The following is a 20,676-nucleotide window of genomic DNA, read 5'->3' on the forward strand; positions in this document are numbered from 1 at the left end:
TGACCATGCCCTGATGGGTGTGGTCAGGCACACCTGTAGCCAGCTTCTAGCAGGCATGGCTTACATTGTCTCCTACACCACCCATTTCTGTATCTCATTAGGAAACAGACTTCTAAGGGATAATAGTGAAAGAAAATAAGTTATAATGAGGTAAAACAAATAGGACAAAGCAAACAAAAGGCAAACAGCCCAAGAAAAGTCATAAGAAACACACACACACACACACACACACACACACACACACACACACACACAGATACATGTATGTTTGAACACAGAACAAAAACAGAAGTATGATGAAATTTTAAAAAGCAAAAATTCTCTGACAACATTATGAGACAAGGAAACTCCAAAGATGACATGTCTGCTTTTGTGTCAGTACCATGTTCTTTTTTAGTACTATAACTCTGTAGTGCAACTTGAAATTGGGTATGGTGTTGCCTACAGCAGTTCTGAAGTATTTACATCAAATAATAGAGTTAATTGTGAATTTAGATGAAAAAACTTATAAATGTGCTGAATACTTACAATTTTACTATAAGATGAATTTGAAAACAACTGGGAAGTATATCAGAAAATTTTTATATCAATGTTGATTTTGAAAATGATCATTGTTTTTTCCAATATGCCTTTGTTCTTTTCTACCCAAAATGTAATTTTGGTATAGTATGCATTTTACTAAGAGGTAGTTTGGAAACATTTGACATCAAGATATTTTAATCGCTTAAGACAGAGGTTAAGCTGGGCATTGGTGGCATGCTCCTCTAATCCTAGCACAAGGGAGACAGAGGCTGGCGGATCTCTATGAGTTCGAGGCCAGCCCGGTCTACAGAGCAAGTTCAAGGCCAGTCTCCAAAGGAGCATCATAGTGATTGTGGAAATGCTGAGATAATACATGAGAATGTTTTGTAATTAGCACAGTTAGCACAAGGTACACCTAATATTAATTTATTTTAGCCGACTGAAATTTCCTCGTTTTTTTCCAATAAGTTTTTTTTTGCAAAAGAATATTAATAAGTGGGAGAAGTTTGCATGTTAGATTTTAAATCAAGTTTTTTTGATCAAAATTGATTAGTGTGTCATTAGTTGATGTCTGATGACTCTATGCTTTCAGGTCCTAAAATGAGAGCACAAAGATAAGTGGGAAAGATCTACCCATAGTATCTGCTATGGAAATGAACTCAGTTAAAACTAGACAAAGGATCAATTGCAAAGAATCTTCCTAGAGGTTAGAAAGGGATTCAGAGACACATGCTTTTGCCAGCCATTTCATTCTGGTTCTACTCATTTATCCTGTGTGTGTGTGTGTCTCATACAACCCCATCCTCCCTGTGAACCAGCACTGAAACTTGGGGCAGATCACAGGAAGGCATGGACTGGCTAAGAACTGATCAAAGGAAAGTACAAAGTTTAGTACAAATAAATTAGACCCATGTAATCTGAACTAACAGAAAATCAAAGGGTTTACTGCTGAGGACTCCTTTCATAATCATGGCAGCTCTATCTTCAGAATAAAGTTTCCAAAGGAAATGAATAGTGAATATAGACTATTACAAATACACATACATGCCACTGTGCACCCATAAGGTAACTAAAGTAAACCTTATTTGAAGAGGGTGAATGATAATTGCTTATTTTGCCTTTGGTCTTAATCTAAAGTAAATGATGTAATTTGAAGAAGCAATGATATTTTGGATATAGGTTTTAATATTTAGATATAAGGCATGTTGTTGTCTTAGATTTCTGAAAAAGAGAACTTGCACACATTATTCCAAGGAATAATTTATGCAGAAAAAGTAAAATGTGACCAAGTGAATTATTTTTTATATCTAACTAAAAAGAAACGTGGGAAATTTGTATTCAAAGAACTATCCAAGAAACCTAGGATTTTACGGTGTGTCCTTTACTAATGAAATGTTACTTTTTGCAGAAACAAATAACTTTTTTATGTACATTCAGTCTTAGAAGTCATCAGAAAAAATTTAATAGTGTGAAAGCTTTACTGGAATTTTAGCTTTATTTATTGAAATTCCATTTATATGTATAAATGAGATGTAATCATGTACCAAAGTACATTTCTCTGCTGTTTTATGACTAAGAATAGGTAAGAAACTCAGCTATAAAAGAAAACCATTTGTTTTATCTTCTTTCCTTGCCTAAAGCCACCAGTTGATTGACTGCTGGAATATGAATTTAGAGGTAACTAAAATCCCAATATTGTTGAAACTACACCTGTAAGTAACCTGTCAGTTTTTAGTGATGCACATACATTTTCAGCTTCTGAGTGTATTGTGAAAAGCATGGAGGGTTTTTTTTTTCCTCCTTGCAATTTCTCTATGGCCTTAGAAGCTGCATCTTAAGGCCTTGTTTCTGTTTTATAATTAGCGTCAGAAGCTCTTCTATGCTTGTTTCTTTGTAAGTACTTCCTTCTGTGCATATTTAATGGAAGTAATATAAGGAAGCACTTAGAGGAATAGAGGACACAATTTTAATTTTAATGTCTATTATAGAGGTCTCTGTGTGATCTTTTCATTATCACTTCTGGAATGTTCTGATATGATGGCTTGATAATCACAATTGTCTTTCTATGTGCAGAATCTCAGAGAAGGAGTAGTTTTGTTTTTAACCTCAAAGAAATGGCTTCCTTGGTACTTCCTTGAGATGGCAGTATAAGCAGTTTACTCTGCAATAAATAGAATTTTTATTTTTCATGAAATAAAACATAACTGGAACATTCTTTGATACTAACATATATTGTTTCTGCAGTTCTTAATTTTATAAAAAATCCATATATAGTAAATTTTCTGGATTTTAGTTTTGGAGTATGCTACCATAGTAAGAAACTTTTTAGAGAGGTTTCACATCTTTATTTGTAACTTATTTAAGACTGCAACAAAGTATCTCAGTTACGTGTTTGTTTTTGTTAATCTCTGGAGCCCCTGAATGTAACTAACCATGTTACCTAGCCTCTTAATGCCTCCGTATCCTCCCAAGGAGAGGAAAATCTTGGGAAAGTCCACCCATAAGAACATCCCAATGGCAAAGTAATATGCATTGACCCATTTACACAGTTTTACATACATTGTTCCATTTCATCTTTGAAAGTGAAACAGATGATATTTTAAATAGCATTTTATACATGGACAAATATAAGCTCAGAAAGGAAAGGATGAAATTAGATATTGTATGTCATATGAGGGATTTTGATGAAGATGTGGTGGGTACTTCACAAAATTACATGTGTTTAGATAGTACTCTGCTTCTATAAAGACTTACTTTTAATATTTAAACTATTTCAGATGAGTGCAGTCTAGGATAATTACCTACTGATGTCACTCAATGTTTGTTTGTAGAGTGCTACCGTGTTCTACATTTTCTTTTTTTTCCATTTTTTATTTAAATTAGAAACAAGTTTATTTTACATGTCAATCCCAGGTCCCTCTCCCTCCCCTCCTCCCCTGCTCCCCCCGTTAACGCCCTACCTATCCCATACCCTTTCTGCTCCCCAGTGAGGGTGAGACCTTCCATAGGGGGTCTTCAAAGTCTGTCATATTCTTTGGGATAGGGCCTAGGCCTACCCCCTTGTGTCTAGGCTCAGTGAGTATCCGTCTATGTGGAATGGGCTCCCAAATGCCAGGGATAAGTACTGACCTACTACAAAAAGGCCCCATAGATTTTCAAGGTTCCTCATTGACACCCACGTTCATAGGGTCTGGATCAGTCCCATGCTGGTTTCCCAGCTATCAGTCTGGGAACCAAGAGTCTCCCTTGTTTAGGTCAGCTGTTTCTGAGGGTTTCACAAGCCTGGTCTTGACCCCTTTGGTCATCACTCCTCCTTCTCTGCAACTGGATTCCAGTTCAGTTCAGTGATTAGTTGTGGGTGTCTGCTTCTACTTCCATCAGCTGCTGGATGAAGGCTCTAGGATGGCATACAAGTCAGTCATCAATCTCATTATCAGGGAAGGTAGCCTCTCCTCTGGTGCTTAGATTGTTAGTTGGTGTCTCCATTGTAGACCTACAGACATTTCCCTAATGCCTGATTTCTCTGTAAACCTATAATGGCTCCCTGTATTATGGTATTTCTTATCTTGCTTTCCTCTATTCTTCCCCCAACTCAAACTTCCTGCTCCCTCATGTCTTCCTAACCTCTCCTCTTCTCTCCTTCTCATTCTGCTAGCTCCTTCTCCCCTCCCCTCATGCTCCCAATTTGTGCAGGAGATCTTGTCCCTTTCCCCTTCTCCAGGGGACCATGTTTGTCTCTCTCAGAGTCCTCCTTGTTTTCTAGCTTCTCTGCCAGTGTGGATTAAGTTAGTACATATTCTGTTTGTCTTTTTGTGACTGCTTACCTTGCTCAGAGTGGTTTCTTCTAGTTCCATCCATTTGCAGGCAAATTTCAATATTCTATTGTTTTTTTCCCCCTCTGAGCAGTACTCCATTGTATAAATATACCACATTATCTCCATCCATTCTTCAGTTGAGGGTCATCTAGGTTGCTTCCTGGTTCTGGCTATTGCAAATAATGCTGCTTGTAAACCACCATTTCTTATATTTTAGTTTTTGTGAATTAAAAACAGAACTATAAATTACACATAGTAATTTTAATGCCTATTTATCAATTCTAACATTAAATCAAATATGGAAAAATGTAAGGGAATATGAACTAATAAGCTTTAGATTTAATTTTTAGTGATTATATTATGAAAATGGATTTTTATAAATTTAATGGATGCATATATTATATATTCATATTTCCAACTACTTATAGCAACATTTAAATATTGCCTCTATGTAAACTCTTAATTGCTTGATAAAATTCCATATTATCCCTGATCTTTGCACAGTCCTCTACCTGTGGTTGTGTAAAACCTAACATCATAAAATAGATATAACAATAACCTTTCACGGTGTAAATAGTAGTACTTACTTTTCATTAAATAGCAATGAACTCATTGCAAATTATAATTAATTAGTATTATAAATAATATGTAATTCCAACTTGTAAAGCATTAACCTACTTAAAATTAAAATTAAATTTTACTATATTAATGTAATTTTGGTTAATTAGTAATAAAAGAGTATAAAATGTCATATTAAACAAATTAAATGAAGAATACTTTATTCAAATACTTTATAAAGTAAAATTGCATGTAAATGAGTATTTCACTTTTATATTGCATTTCTAAAGATTTACCTATTTTTATTTTATGTGTATAAGTATGTGCATGTGTGCCACATATGTACCTGTTGTCCACAGAGTCCAGAATAGAGTGCCATATTTCCTAGAACTGGAGTCACAGATGGTTATGAGCTGCCATGTGGGATCTGGGAACTATACCTTGGTCCATTCTCTTTACTGCTTAATCAGTCTCTCATATTTTTTCTCTGAATATGACTAGTGCTATAAAGTCATGTTCTTTAAAGAGGATTACATGTGGGGAAAAATGCTAGAAGAATGGTGATGAGATAATTGTATGCAGCTAAGAGAAATAAATAAATTATAGTGATTTCCTTAATTACAGTTACTATTTCTGTAATGAAGCACCGTGAACCAAAAGCATCTTAGGAAGTAAAAGTTACATTTAGCTTATTATTCCATATCATTGTTCATTATTAAAGGAAATCCTTTACAACCCAATATTATGGAGCCAAGTTGTGATTTGGATCCCCTCCTCTCAGATGACTGTAGTTTGTGACGAACTGGCATAAAACTTGTCAGCATGATAGTGATGACTTAAAGAAGCAGAAACATCTTTGCTGGACTCTGCAACCTGGCTGTCAGCCAAGGCACTCATGGACTTGGCCAGGAAGGATATTCTGGTTCATTGGAGCCCTCACTGAGGATCATAGTGGAATGGTACCAATCTCATGCAGAAAGAAATCATAGCTAGGGTCAGACCAGAAGGAAATGGAAAGAGTTCATTAGAGCAAGTTTTAATATGCAACTATAATATTCAAAACTCTAAAAATTCAGTCTTGAGAATTATAGTTAATGTTCACCAGTGTTCTAAATATTGGTCTATTTCCAGAGAAGGCAGACAAACATTTTTGGTAGAAATTTTGCAGGTAAGAAACTTCTTGTGTGGTGTTTAATATCAATTATAATCAGTTCTCTCATCACCTAGGAGTTGTAATTTGCAGGTTCAGCTAATATCTGTGGATTGAAAGTACCAGGAAACACATACAGATATTTCTCTGTTAATTATTCTTGAAATAATACAGTATAAAAATGCCCACAAATAATTTCATCATAGTAATATTACAAATCAATAGAGGCATAGAGGTAATTTAAAACATATGGAAGTATGTGCCTGAGTTAGGTATAACTACTGTGCTGGTGTGTGAAAGGCTTGGGACTTGGATGGATTCTTGTATATTGGGAAAAGTGATCCTAGAAGCATTCCCTACATAGGCACAGAAGATGACTACCTTTTGTGTAACATATTTGCCAGTGTAATGTCCTAGCATATTTTTTGTTGCGATCACTGAATTTGAGAATCAAATATTTTCATCTCTGCTGGAAGTTAGTAATTAAAGTATATTATTGAAGAGAAATAAACCTGTATAAAAATATCAGAATACTGATAGAGGACTTCTATAATCTGTTTGCCAAAATAGTATTACTTAAATCTAATGTGTAGTTGCATCTCTAATGCATGACGCTTATGAGGCTGTGTAAGGAGAATCACAAGCTCAAAATCTATCCAGGTTGCAAACAGAATTCAAGGATAGAATGTATAATTTACCTAGGTCCAGTTTCAAAATAAAATTAAAGTTCTGTTAATAGATATCTAAATAGTAATGTGCTTAGGTAAAGGCCTAGATTAAATATCATCTTTTATAATACAAAGCAAAAGCAAAATCACCAAACAAACAACACAACTCTAAATTGTAAAGGATGATTTTAAAAGAATCCATGAGAGCCTGAAATAAAGGGATATGAGATATTTATTGGGGAGTCACTCATGAATGGAGAAAACTACACCTGAATTCCTAAATATTGTTTATAAATCTTTTCATTTATACTGGGTTGATTATGAATGCTTGGTGATCACAGTGAATCTCTTTCTAAAGAAAAACAAAGAAATATGATATAGAAATGAATACATTGGTATGGATTTTGTTTTTTTAATACAGATTTAAGGTCAATTGTGTTATATGTATACTTCTACACTTGTTTGAGGTAATGTGTCTACACAGCTCATTTAAAATGTAATTTTTTAATTAGAAATACAGATTAATAGATAGTCATCTATAATATTCAAAACTTATCGTCTTGTTAATTTAGGTTTTCTAGATATATAGAGATATATTACAGATAGGTATTCTTCAATAGCTTCCAAAGACCTACAGAACATGGCATTAAAATGGTTAGTTAACTTAGTACTTTTCATGAAAATGAGACACATCTGCTCCTGGCAGCACCAATTATGGCAGACAGGATAACAGACATTGAAGAAACTCATGGCATTTGCCTTCAATGTGGCTGGGATAGATCTTGCTTAGACTGCTTGACTGTATGCTATGTAAACTGGACATACAGAACCCACAGAAAAGTTTCTGCTAAACTTGCTAAGACAAGACAGGATGGTCCTTCAGGTTTCCTGCTTCACTGAAGAAACTTCCAGGCAATCTACAGCACAAAAAAGAAAGCAATTGACAAACCTTGCCATTATAAGACAAACAGACCTTCTGATTTCCTGCTTCACTTAATGTCTGCCAGATACTACAGGCCTATAGGCTGAAGATGGATGACTCAACATTGCAAAGGAACTTTAGGTGACTACCCAAGCAGAGAGATGTCTCTATCAATTATAGAGTTTTGGAAGTTGCTTACAATGTACTTCCTGCTTACTTTGGCAATATTATAAACTTCTGGGATCTTTGATGGAGTTGAAGACAGATAGTTATAGTTTTTCTTAGTTATGATAAAAGATAGATTAGATTTAAAATTTTAGACTCACAAATATAGGATTGATGATAGAGCATTTTCTTTAAATTTTTTCCAATGTAAATGGACTAATAATGTAACTATAATTCTTTCTTGATAACTGTTTTGTTAAATAAAATTTTACTATGTTACAGTTAAAACATTAATTTTTATTTAGACAGAAAAGGGGAGATGATGTGGGAAGTACTTCTGTATGTTGCAAATATGTATTGCTTTTATTAGTAGATGAATTAAGCTGTTTTGGCCAATGACAGGCAGAATTTTGTTACATGGGAAATCTGAACAAAGGGATAGTGAGAAGGAAAACAGAGTAAAGAAGATGCCATATAGCCACCAGGGAATCAAGAATCCAGTCATCACTGGTAAGCCACAACCATGTAGTTATACACGGATTAATAGAAATGGGTTAATACTTATGAGCAAGCTAGATAGTAATAAGCTTAAGCCATTGACCAAAAAATTTAGATATATATTAAATCTCTGAGTGGTTGTCATATAAGAAGCTGCATGGACCCAGTGGGTGGAGAGAAATGATTAAAGTGGGACTGGTGGGAGGAGCGAATTCTCCTTCTACACTAAATTGCCCTTCTCTTCCCATTTTAAAGTAATTTTGATATGAGATGTTAAAATGAAGTGAGCTATTAAGACAGAGTATGCTTTACAATACATTAATTTGCCCTCTATGTCAGAATTAGCACTATGACATTGTGCTAGTGATTTTTTTTTCTCACCAACTTGACACAACTTGGAATCCCTTGGAAAGCAGGGTCCTCAATTGAAGGATTTTCTCTATTTAGATTGGCCATGTCTGTGTTTGATAATTGATGGTGATTGGGGTCAGCCCATTGTGGGCAGCACCAATCCTAGCCTGGTGGGCCTGATCTGTGAGAATCTAGGTGAGCATCAGCAAGGAAGCAAGCCAAGAATCATGTTCCTTCATAATCTCTGCTTTGGTTCCTGCCTCAAGTTCCTGCCCTGACTTCCCTCAGTGATGTGGAAATATAAGATTAAACAAATCCTTTCCAATCCCAGTTTTCTGTTGGTTGAAACATGTATCCTAGCAAAAAACAACAAAAGCAAAACCAAATTAGGACAGATATATTTACAATTGTGTTAACTTTAAATTGACTTACTGAACTGAGACTCTTAGTAGCTGACTTTTCTGAGAATTTTACATAATAGTATCTGGCAATTAGTGACCACTACCTCAAGTACTCTAGTTTATGAGAATTAATAAAAATAAAAACTTATTCAAAATCATAAGGACAGGAGCAACCATATGTGTCATTGATAGATTTTGTCAACTTTTCAAAAACCTTACCAACAATGAGACCTGGGACTCTTAAATGAAGAATTATCTGCATCAGATTGACCTGTTGGCATGTACAGGGGCATTTTCTTAATTATTAATTTATGTGGGTGCATTCTGACCACTGTGTCTAGAGCATCAATAAACAGGTGGGCCTGAGTTGTATAAGAACCATAGCTAAGCAAATCAGGGAAGCAAGTCTATCCCTCCACATGCTCTGGTTCAGTTTCTGCTTCTTCAGTCCTGCCTTGAATTTCTGCCTTGGTTTTCCCTTCCTCCTCCACTTGTGTTTGGTCAGACACTAAAGGAGGAACAGGTAGCCCATTTCATTAATGTGTAAATGAGTTTACACACACTACCTGTGGAATTTTTTTTCTCTGTTTAGAATAAAGAATAGTAACATTGTAAACATTTGAAAAAATGGCTGTGTGACTTTACTTTTGGTATTTGTTCAGACATGGGTCTTCTATTTCTTAATCCTTATAGTCCCAGGATAATCTCCCACATCTTTAAAATGGTGTCCCCACCTGCATTATAGTTTCTTCTAAAAACTAGAAACCTCTATCCCATAGGAGTAAACTGATAGAGACTGTCAGCTACTTGTGGTTTCTGTGATTAACTATTTTTGTCCCTTTTAATTTTTCATCTAGCATAGAAGTGACCAAATTAAGAAAAAATGAAATTATTTTATGTAAAATGTTGCTAAAAGCTCAGGATTTGATAAAAATAAGTGTTTGGAGTTTAGAGGGTTGTCATGATGAAATGGTTGTACTGTGGTTAGATGACTTCATTTAGAGAGACTGTACAGAAGCATGAGCCTGGATGACACATGGACGTGGAAATTATTAGGCCAAGAGCAGAAGCTCCAAACTTCTGGCAAGTTTCTCAAGATGAAATGAAGACTCATGTTCTACAGGAAGAAACAAGTAGCTGTATGAAATAGTAGTAAAATAGATGTAATTAGAAATTAAAGCAACACCCAGAAAAATATTGGATTCAAGTAATAAGTAACACAGAGGATATTTTCATTAGAATGCATGGAGAAGCTATAGTAGTTCAAAGAAATTATTAGGCAGTATATTTATTATCCCTTATGCCCTTTTCATTATTATGTAAAATATATATTACCAAAAACATTGTTGTAAAAATAGATGTTTCTCAGAAACACACCAGGTGAGGAAACTTTAAATATAAATTTATTATCACTACATGGAAAATTTGAAAATGTTTTCTGGAAAGTAGCCAATGAATCACTAAAAACATATAATCATCTTTACTAAATAGCTAATTTCATTTCCTGAAGCTTCTGAACATTTACTTAGATTTCTGTTTTAAATTTATGGTGGTTTTTATAACAACTGAAATGTTACATTACACAACCTAGTATACCACAGGCTATAGATTGTGAAACATCCATATAATTAATGTATTATGGAATTTTTTAATAATATAAATACCAAACATTGTCTAAGCTTCCTAGTACTGGGGATGTGTTTATGGCCATTAGAGATATAGGTGGAAGACAATTGTTGATTCTGACCAGTCTGGGCTTTAGTGATTAAAAGGTTGAAATTAATGAAAAAAGTGGTCATGAATTTGAAATAGAGCAAGAAGTATATAAATGAGGCTTTGAAGGTAGGAAGGAGAAGGAAAACAAGTTGTTATTTGAATATCAAAATAAAAGATAAAATATCAAAACATTAATTAATTTAAAATGTAGAGCAATGGATCTGGGTACTCTGGAGTCCTTGGGAACAATGCAACTAGACTGTGAGAGCTCACTGCTGTGATACATGCTCGATGGAAATTTTATAGGAATTCTGAAACTGAGTCCCAAAAGGGACTGCATTGACAATAAGGTTGTGGGGGGATAAATTTTTAATTAACATATATATAGATTGCAGGACAAAATAGTAATGGGGAGATTCTAGACATGGATGCTATACCTTCAATAATTTTTAAAATGACAATATCTGTATATTCTGTATTTATGAGTTATAATTTTATTCAAAAATACTATATATTTTTGAATAAAATTATAACTCATAGGTTTAAATTGTTTTGCTATGGGATCCCTGTTATTCTCTTACATTCACTAGAAAATGTCATCTATATTGTTTACTTTTTAATGTCATTTCTAAAAATTGCTTTGTAAAACAAATAGGCAACTTGAAGAAAACTATTAATTTTATAGATACAGTTTAAACCATACCCATATGCATTTAAAAAGGAAGTATGCTCTATACCTCTCATCGCCAGTTTGTTCAGGTGCATATCTGGGGTTGTGGTCCAAAACAAATAAACTCATACGAAATTTGGAGAGCCTGAAAATTATTCTGATCATGTAGGGATACAAATTATTTTTATGTAGATAAAGGATTGAAATTGTTGTTACTTTCTCAATGGACATTATATTCTGTAACTCTATTTTGATATACTTAATAAAATTACATGATAATTTTGGAGGGTATTTTAAAAATATTATTTATCCATTTAAAATGACATTACTTATCATTAAAATATAATTTAAATATCATTAAAATAAAAATTATCACACTTCAGTGGTTAATTATAAGGTAATTGTACTTTCAAAACTGAACTGAAGCATATATTCATGAAATAAGAAATTTTTGCTCTTTTATAAAAATGATAATGCAGAAATGTCTTTTTAGTTTTAACTTCTATGACTTGCCTTTACCATAGCAGTTTTCAAAAATATCTGCAACATCTTATGCTATGTCTTTAGGCACTAATTATCTATAGGGATATTTGAAGGTGTGAGTTTAGTGTTAAAACATTAATTGGTAAATCATGTTGATGCCAGTGAATAAGACCACCAGAAGTCTGTATGTAGTCTAGGTTCATATCCAGTTATTACTCTGCTACTGATTTTTTTGTTCACTTTTCTCATTATACCAATGAAAGTGACAAAAACATCTCTTTAGTCATTTATGCATGCTTTTGCCTTACCACTTTTAAACTTCTCTATTTAGTATTATGTTGTTAGAAGAGCAAGCCCTGATAATCACCTATTAGAAACCATCTCTCATGACAAGTTTTTTCCTGATTTCTAGATGTGGAATTATAATGTTTCTTGCTACTGGTGGATATGTACCTACATGTATATTTATTAACAAAGATGTTCCCCATAATACAAGAGTTTTAAGTATATTATTCTTTGTGATTAACATCAAGATGTTTAGTGTCCTATATGAAATGAGAAAAAACAAAACCAAGCAAAACATTAACATTTATGAAATTATTACTTTTTCTATATGAGTTTTTGATGAGTTAACTCAAAAAAGTGTGAAATATTCAAATTATTTCAATTTGCAAGAAAATGAATCTGTATCTTTAGGCTTAAGCTACACTCTGTTTTTTCTGTATCGTGGCAAATAACTTATTAATAAACTATTCATAAGCATTTTACAAAATAGTGTAAAAACAAGAATAGTTTGTATTTTATTTTACTCATATAACTATATCATTGATGAAAATACCTAAGGTAAATGACTTATTTTCATCCTTTTTACCATAAAGAACTATGAACTTCAGTGACTCTTGGATGTGGCTCAAGATATTTCATGTTCTGATATTGCTAGAAGAATAAACAAACCATTTTCTGGTAACAGCAAAGATTATTGGCCAAATGGATTTGTGTATCCATGTCTGGATCACCACAGTGCATGCCAGGAACAATCAAACTTCATGACTGATGACATTTGCACAATATGAAATTATAATTATATGTAGGGACTTTTTAATCATGATTTATAACTCCAAGCAACAGCTATTAGAACTTCAAGTGTACTTCATATAAGTTCTCTAGAAATACATTTGGAAATAAAGAAATAATAATGAACCATTCTAACATTGGGCACTTCTCACACACACACACACACACACACACACACACACACACACACACACATACACACACAAACACACACAAATAATACTTGAAAGGAAAATCAAAATCATCATTTTTTCTTTTTTTTTCTTGAAAGTTACAGAAACAGCACAGATGGTGAAATGTCAGTATTGAAAACATGTAAGTCATCTTAGCAAGAAACGAAAAGCAAGAAAAACACACAGAGATAGCAAAAACAGTAATCCTCAATGGTAGTCATACATGGATCTCTGACCTTGCCCATTTATGACTTTCTACTTTTACTCCTGTCTTGATGGTAATCAATACTTCCTGGTTATATATCAGAAGCCCATCACCTAAGCCATCCTCCCTACTATACAAATGGAACTCTTGAAATAAATATTGCCAATCACCTCATCTATAAAACTTCTCAACCTCTCAGATGGTGCCAAGAGAATGGAATTATCTTCTGTACTGTATAATGCTGATAGAAGCAATTATTTAGTGTGTGTGTGTGTGTGTGTGTGTGTGTGTGTGTGTGTGTGTGTGTGTGTTTGTGTATGTAAGTGTAGTTCTTAATAGGTATAAATAATCAAAACCCAGAGTCAGATATAGAGGAAAATACTGAGATATTAGATACAAAAGGAGCATGCCAAGTCAACTTTACCTCATTGGCTTCCCAGCAGAAAAGAGTGAATTCCTGTTTCTGTCCACTTATATCCTCTCTCCACCCAGCTGTTTCACTTCCTCTCTGTCTGTACAGACCTTCAGACTAGGTAGTGGCAAGCTCCATCCTCTGTTCTTCAGACAAGCGTAATTTGTACAAGTGATATATCACTCTGTGTGTGTTTGTGTGTGTGTGTGTGTGTATGTGTGTGATAAGTTACCAAGTTACTTGGGTCAACAGAATAGCAGAACTATGTACTTGCAATTAAGGCGCACCACAGTGAGTCCATCCATATAGATTATGCCGCTCCTGTCAGCAGTCATTGACTCCTTTCAGCTCTTAATGTATGGTGGGATCTTGAGAAATTTTTTTCATCAATGTTTGACATGTCAACTAGCTTTGACATTATTCAAGTCTTATTTGGGATACCATATTATTGAGATTCTGTGGGTGGAGCTTTCCTGTCATCTATAGAAGACACTGTAGTGTGACTTTTATTTCCATTTCTACAAAGTTGCCATTGAGATTTTGAATGGACTTACATTGAATCTGTACATTATTTGTGCATAGAACAAACATTATTACAACAGATGTCTTTGCCTCTATGAACAACAAACTCAGTGTTTGTCATCTTGGTGCAAACATTTCAACTTAGTAGTGGCTTCTCTAGTTTATTTCAGAAATTCCTTATAGTTTTCAAGTGTATAAATTCTGTTCTTTGTAACCATAACTCTGCCACAACCGGGCCGAACCCTGCTGACAGGTGGGCACCCGAAATAACACACAAAGATTAATATTAGGTACAATGCTTCTGGCCCATAACTAGGATTTCTTATCTGCTTTCTTTGTCTTAAGTACCAACCATAATTGTTAAACTATATATTTTATAAAGACTTATCTGATCGAGGACACCGGCATCATGTGTCCTCTCTTGTTGGGCTCACATGGTGGCTCCAAGAAAAGAAAGCAGGAGCAAGAAGAAGAGATCCATTTCCTGCTTGTCCCTGCTTATATTCTGGCTCTGCCTGCTATGTCATTTCCTGCTTGGATCACAAGACTTCTCTTTACTACATTTCTCAGAATCCTTTTCGACTCCTAGTCCCACATAACTTTCTTCCCTGTTGGCCAACAGTACTTCATTTATCAACCAACAAGACAAACATATACACAGAAGGACTTTCACCATCATTCCTTGGTTAAGTTTCTTTGCTGAGAAATGTATTAATCTGGTGCTATTAAAAATGGGAACATTGCTACTAATTTCATTTCAAATTATTTGTTATTGTCAATATACAACAAAGTTCCCTTTTTGGGTTCTTGTTCTCCTAAAATTTAAAGCTTGCCCAGAAGGGAATTTAGGGATGGATCATTGGATTTTGGAAACAATGAACCAGCAATGTAAGCTTGCACTTTCCCAGGCTTCTTGAAGTAAGGATATGAAAAGAGCAGAAAGAAGAAAAGTTATGCATTCTGAAGAGAAGACAGAAAGGCACAAGTGGTCAGTGGCTCTGAAACTCCCCACCTGTTTAGGAAGTGTTAATTTGGTGAGTAACAGGATATCAACAGGACAGATACACTTTCTTATCCTCAGATGTGTAAGACCTCCTTTTGGAGTTAGAATGGTTCTATTTAGGTTGTAAAACAAGATATTTGTGTGTGTGTTTGTCTGTGTGTGTGTGTGTGTGTGTGTGTGTGTGTGTGTGTAAAAGTCCTGACAAGTCTTATGTCAAGAATTCCCAGGATTTAGAAAAGATATTAAAGGCCTATTGTTCACATCCATGAAAGGTATTATTAACCACGGATGATGCCCTTTTTAAAGGGCACTATTTATTACTGACTATTGACCACGATGTTTTTGACAGAGGATGCTGGCCTACTGAGACATATATATTCAAATTATACTTGGGAAGCAGATGAAACTTCCACCTGCTTCAAATCTCTTATTATTATTACTGCATATTACAGAAATAAAACTGTTTTTAATTGTCTGAGCTGCTGATGTGGTAAACTTATTAAACAATATGCATGTGGAATCTAGTTTTCTATATATGAAATTGTATCATCTGTCAAGGGAGATAGTATTTTTGCTCTCATATGTTTATTTATTTGATTATTAATTCTTCAAGTGTTTGGCCTAAGACTTCCAGGTATGCTGAAGAAAGGTGACAGGAAATTTTCTAATCCCACGGAAAATCCTTCACTGCTTTAGAGATCAATGTGGGCCTTTTGTGTAGGGCTTTAATTAGGTTGAATTTTTTTTCAGGTAATGTTGAATTTTAGTTTTTTGATTCTTGGTCTTTTTCCTCTTTGTTCATCAGGAATATTGCCCTGAAGTTTACTTGATTGGTAAAAGTCTCAGAGTACTACTAGCTACTTTTGAGGAAAACACAAAGAGCTCTTTGCCATATTTTCATAGTGTTTGATAAAGATAGATCATTTGAGGATAATTGTTAAAAAAATTTAGGGCACTATTCCTTTGGCTTTTATTTGCATATATACTATTTTTGAATTACCTATTTAGTCATCTTAATAGAAGTATATTCAGATTTTCTTAATTCTCAATGATTTAGCATACTGAATGTTTCTAAGAATTTATTATATATTATCTGGTAAATTTTTATTGTAGTTCTTATGTTTATTCCAACATTGTTGTTTTTGACATTTATTTTCATATTCTATTCAGCTTTCTGTACCCTCTGTTTTAGTTAGTCTAATTTAGAGGTTATCCAACTTTTTTAAAGTCACAATTTTGATTCCTTTGTTTCTCATCTGATGTACAAGTTACCTCTTGTCATATTTGTATTGCTTCTTCCAGTTTTAAGCTCAATTTATTATACTTGGTACTTTTGCTAATTATACAGTTACATCATGCAATTATTGATACAGAAGTTTCTCACCACAGACTTCCCTCTTATATCTGTGCTTTGTCCCATAAGATTTGATATTTTGACTTTTGTATTTATTTTTCTCATAATATTTTCTAATTTACTGTTTGATTTTATTTTTCTTGGACAAAATAGTTATACTTATTTTTTTAATTTTCTCAAATTTCTTCCTGTTACCAATTTTTAATTTCCTTCTACTCTTATGGGTGATGAAATATAATATAAATTCAGTCTCCTTTAACTTGAAACTTCTTTGTGGTCTGTGTGTGATCCATCCTGAAGAATATTGTTTTTTGCCTTTGGGAAGAGTGCTGTTGCTGTTTTGCTGTGTATAAGATAATAGTTCCATGAGCTAATCATACAAAACAAAACTCCTCTTTCCTTTAGGGTGTGCTATCTGTTTTTATTTAGTAATGAAGGAAGGGTATAGAAATATACTCTTTATTTTTTATTGCTGTCTCTCTCAGTTATGTCAGTGTCAGTATAATGATAATTGTTCATATATGTCACTGTAACAATGGTATATCAACACTTGTTATTTCTTTTGGTGAATTGACTTGTCATTATGTGATATCTATTTAATTTTTGACAGTTCTGACTCTGTTTTGTCTGATGTGAACTCAATGACTGTGCTCCTTTTGTTTTATTGTTTGTACAGACTTATTTTCCTCCCTTTGGTTTTTACACAATGTGCAAGGTTTTACTGAAAGGATGATGCCTGAGAGCTACAGCAGATCTTGAATGCCCAACCTAAGTTATCCTACAGGACAATGTGCTTCTAACACCTTCAACCATTTCTTTCAGACAACTTGCTTCATTCCCCATTAAAGTGCAGTTGCAGACAGCATATAATCTAATATAATTCCTTTTTAAATTTTTAATTATTTAAAACAATTTTAAATATATTATGATAATATTCGTCCCCTCTTCCAAGTTCATCTAGATGTCTTTCTCCTTCCTACTCACCCAACTTTAAGTTCTTTCTCAACAAACAATCCAAACTCCCAATGCAACAAAAAGCCCCAAGACTAGGAAACAAAATACATCACCAAAAATAAACAAATAATAAAGACCCAACAGCATCAACAAAACACCAAATTATCTTCAAATAAAAGCAAAAAACAACAAAAAAAGAGAAAATAAACAAAACAAACATTGGAGGCCATTATTTGCTCATCTGCCTAGTCCTCCAGTAGTCAGAGCTGTGGGAACGGCAGGTCCAGCCTGTCACTTCCTAGAACTGAGTGGGATGGCGAGTGTTGAGGACCCAGACCCCCTCCTTGTCACAAGAGAGAACCACGCTGAGTTGAGGAGGCCTGTCCAAGCAGATTCTCCCTTTATTGTAATAGGCATGAGCTTGTATAGAGTTGAGAAAGTGGGTAAGGACCTCAGGATGGGGTGAGATGTAAGGGCCAATAATTTCTCACCATGCCAGAGATGGGCAGAGGCAGTTTTGCTGAGTCACTCCTATGCGGAAGTGATAGCTCAAAGACAGGACTCCAAACTCTAGCCAGACTCAGGAAATTCCTCTAGGCCTTGAGTCAGGGCTTTTTAGTCCCAACAGTCACCTACTTCTGAACAAGAATCTGCCCTGAAGTGGTGGATATACCCAGTGATATCCATTGTAGAAAATGGATTGTTCTCTCTCCTAACAGGTATAAATAACAGTTCAGTTGTTAACCTTTACCCTAGTGGCTAGGGGCTCTCATTCTCTGCATATTGTATGGCTGTGAGTATACTTGCTGTAGGAAGCTTCCCTGATGGCTGAGCAAGGCATTGACCTATGAGGATAGCTGATGTCTTTCAGAATTATTTATGGGAAGTTGCTTTTGTTTTGTTTTGATAGTAGTATATGGTTTTACTTTAGGTCCCTGGGGTATCCAATCTAAGGTTCTTTGTCACTCAAGCAACACTGAGAATTGGTTCTATCTCATGGAGTGTGCCTTAAGGCAAATCAGGTATTGATTGATTACTATCACAAATTATGTGCCTTCATTGTATTAGCATATCTTGCAGCCAGAACACCATTATAGATCAAAAACTTGTGGCTGGATATGTGGAGAGTGCCTTCCTGTATCAAAGGCAGACCATATATCATTGTGGTAAAGGCTCTATGTAGACAACTTTTCTGTTATTTAATGAGTTAAATAGGTGTTGTCTTCAGATACAGGGCCTTACCATTAGTTTATTTAGAGCAACAGCCTTGCTGGTTTGGGGGTTCCTATGGGACCCATCCAAACTTTGAGTTTCTTGTACTCCAGCCACTACCTCTCACATGCTGGTAAGTGTTGGACTAACAGACCTATGTTTCCTTTTAGCTGCTGGTTGGAGTCAACCTCAGTCTTTTCCTAACAGCATCTTCAAATCAGATACAGGTTATGCAATAACAGCTGCATTGCTACAGTAAACAAGTGAAAGAGTGAAAATCATAGTAGTTAGGAACCTTATCTCAGAAGTGATGTCCATCATTTTTGCCATGTTCTGCTAGTTAGTTTCAAATAATAATTTGTACTTTTGATACTCAGGAACGGTCATCTCAGATTGTAAAGGGGGAGGGGCAGATTGATGCCTAATACAGAACACATGTACTTACTTTGGATTATCTAAAATTAAATAATAGGATATGATTACTAGAGCAGTAAATAGTATAATCTCAAATTAATGATTTTGCCACTATGTCTTAGCCTACTGTTTTACAAAAATGAAAGCAAAATATAGCTACCTCTCAGGATTATAACAGAAAATTACACAAAAAAGGCAATGCACATTTTTCATTGCTCAGCATAGGATTTACAGAGTACATATCTATTAAAAAACATAAAACATATTAAACAAAAATTCTTTTAATGAAAAATACTATTCAGTCAGCATCTCTGTAGGATATCTTAGGATAAGTGAATACACTTACATACAGTTTTTTCCACATGATATAGAAAAACAGAGATGGTGCCAAGGGCAGAAATGAGAATAGACCCTGAGTATCCAAGGGATCCCTGTTCTGGGCCAAACTGATAGAGGAAAAATTTAAAGCCATCTAAAGTAAGGAAATAGATGTGTTTTTATCAACCATACTGTTATTCTTTAAATACACTACTACATATTCAGTATTATTGAGAATAACTTCCAAATTTCAAGGATATTTATTAGTTCTCATTACTTTTTGTTTTCGGCTGAAGCAAAGTGAGACTGTCTTTTTATCATTATTACATAATTCATAATTACCTCTTTTGAACAAACTATAGAAATAGAGCTTTTGGTTACATTAAGAACCTCCTACCCAGTGCTATACAATATTACATTTACCAAGAATCTGTTATTTCCTAAGAATTATTTATAGATACTTACACATGGAAATGATGTTATATTCATTATAGTATAAAAGGTATACTTTACTACCTTGGTCATTGTATAGATCAAAAAATCAAGATCCATGTAGAGTAGGTTCTTTTCCACATGACATGATAAGCTAGTCTGACTCCAAGTCTTCCTACTAAATACTTCATTTTTTATTTCTTGCCAGTATCATGTAGTTATGAATGTTTAGAGTCTTAGACCTCCCCTTGGGGAGCTTGTAGGCCAAAAGGCTGAGAACATCTTCTGAACCTGTGCCCTCAAGTATTTTATTATGTTGTAAAATAAATGAGATGGAGATGAATCTGGGTATAACAATGCATATGTGAGAGCCAAAGGTTACCTAGGGCATTCCAAGATACATATGGCTGGTTAAGGCTGTATAATTAACTGAATCTTTCCTGAGTAATCATATGATTTTATTTGTAAACCTTTCTTCCATATATTTACCTACTTTCTAATCATTAATTTTAAGCACTGATCAATACAATAAGGAAATATAGGTGAAGTACCTTTTATATTGTTAAATACTCATCAATATTCATAAATTATAGGGACTGGAAGTATAATTAAGGTTCATTTAACTCTTTCTGTAAGATCCTGATCATGAGACTAAAACTTGCAAATGAGAAAGTTTCTAGTTAA

Source organism: Cricetulus griseus, chromosome 2 (assembly GCF_003668045.3).
Source record: "Cricetulus griseus strain 17A/GY chromosome 2, alternate assembly CriGri-PICRH-1.0, whole genome shotgun sequence".
Taxonomy (NCBI): domain Eukaryota; kingdom Metazoa; phylum Chordata; class Mammalia; order Rodentia; family Cricetidae; genus Cricetulus; species Cricetulus griseus.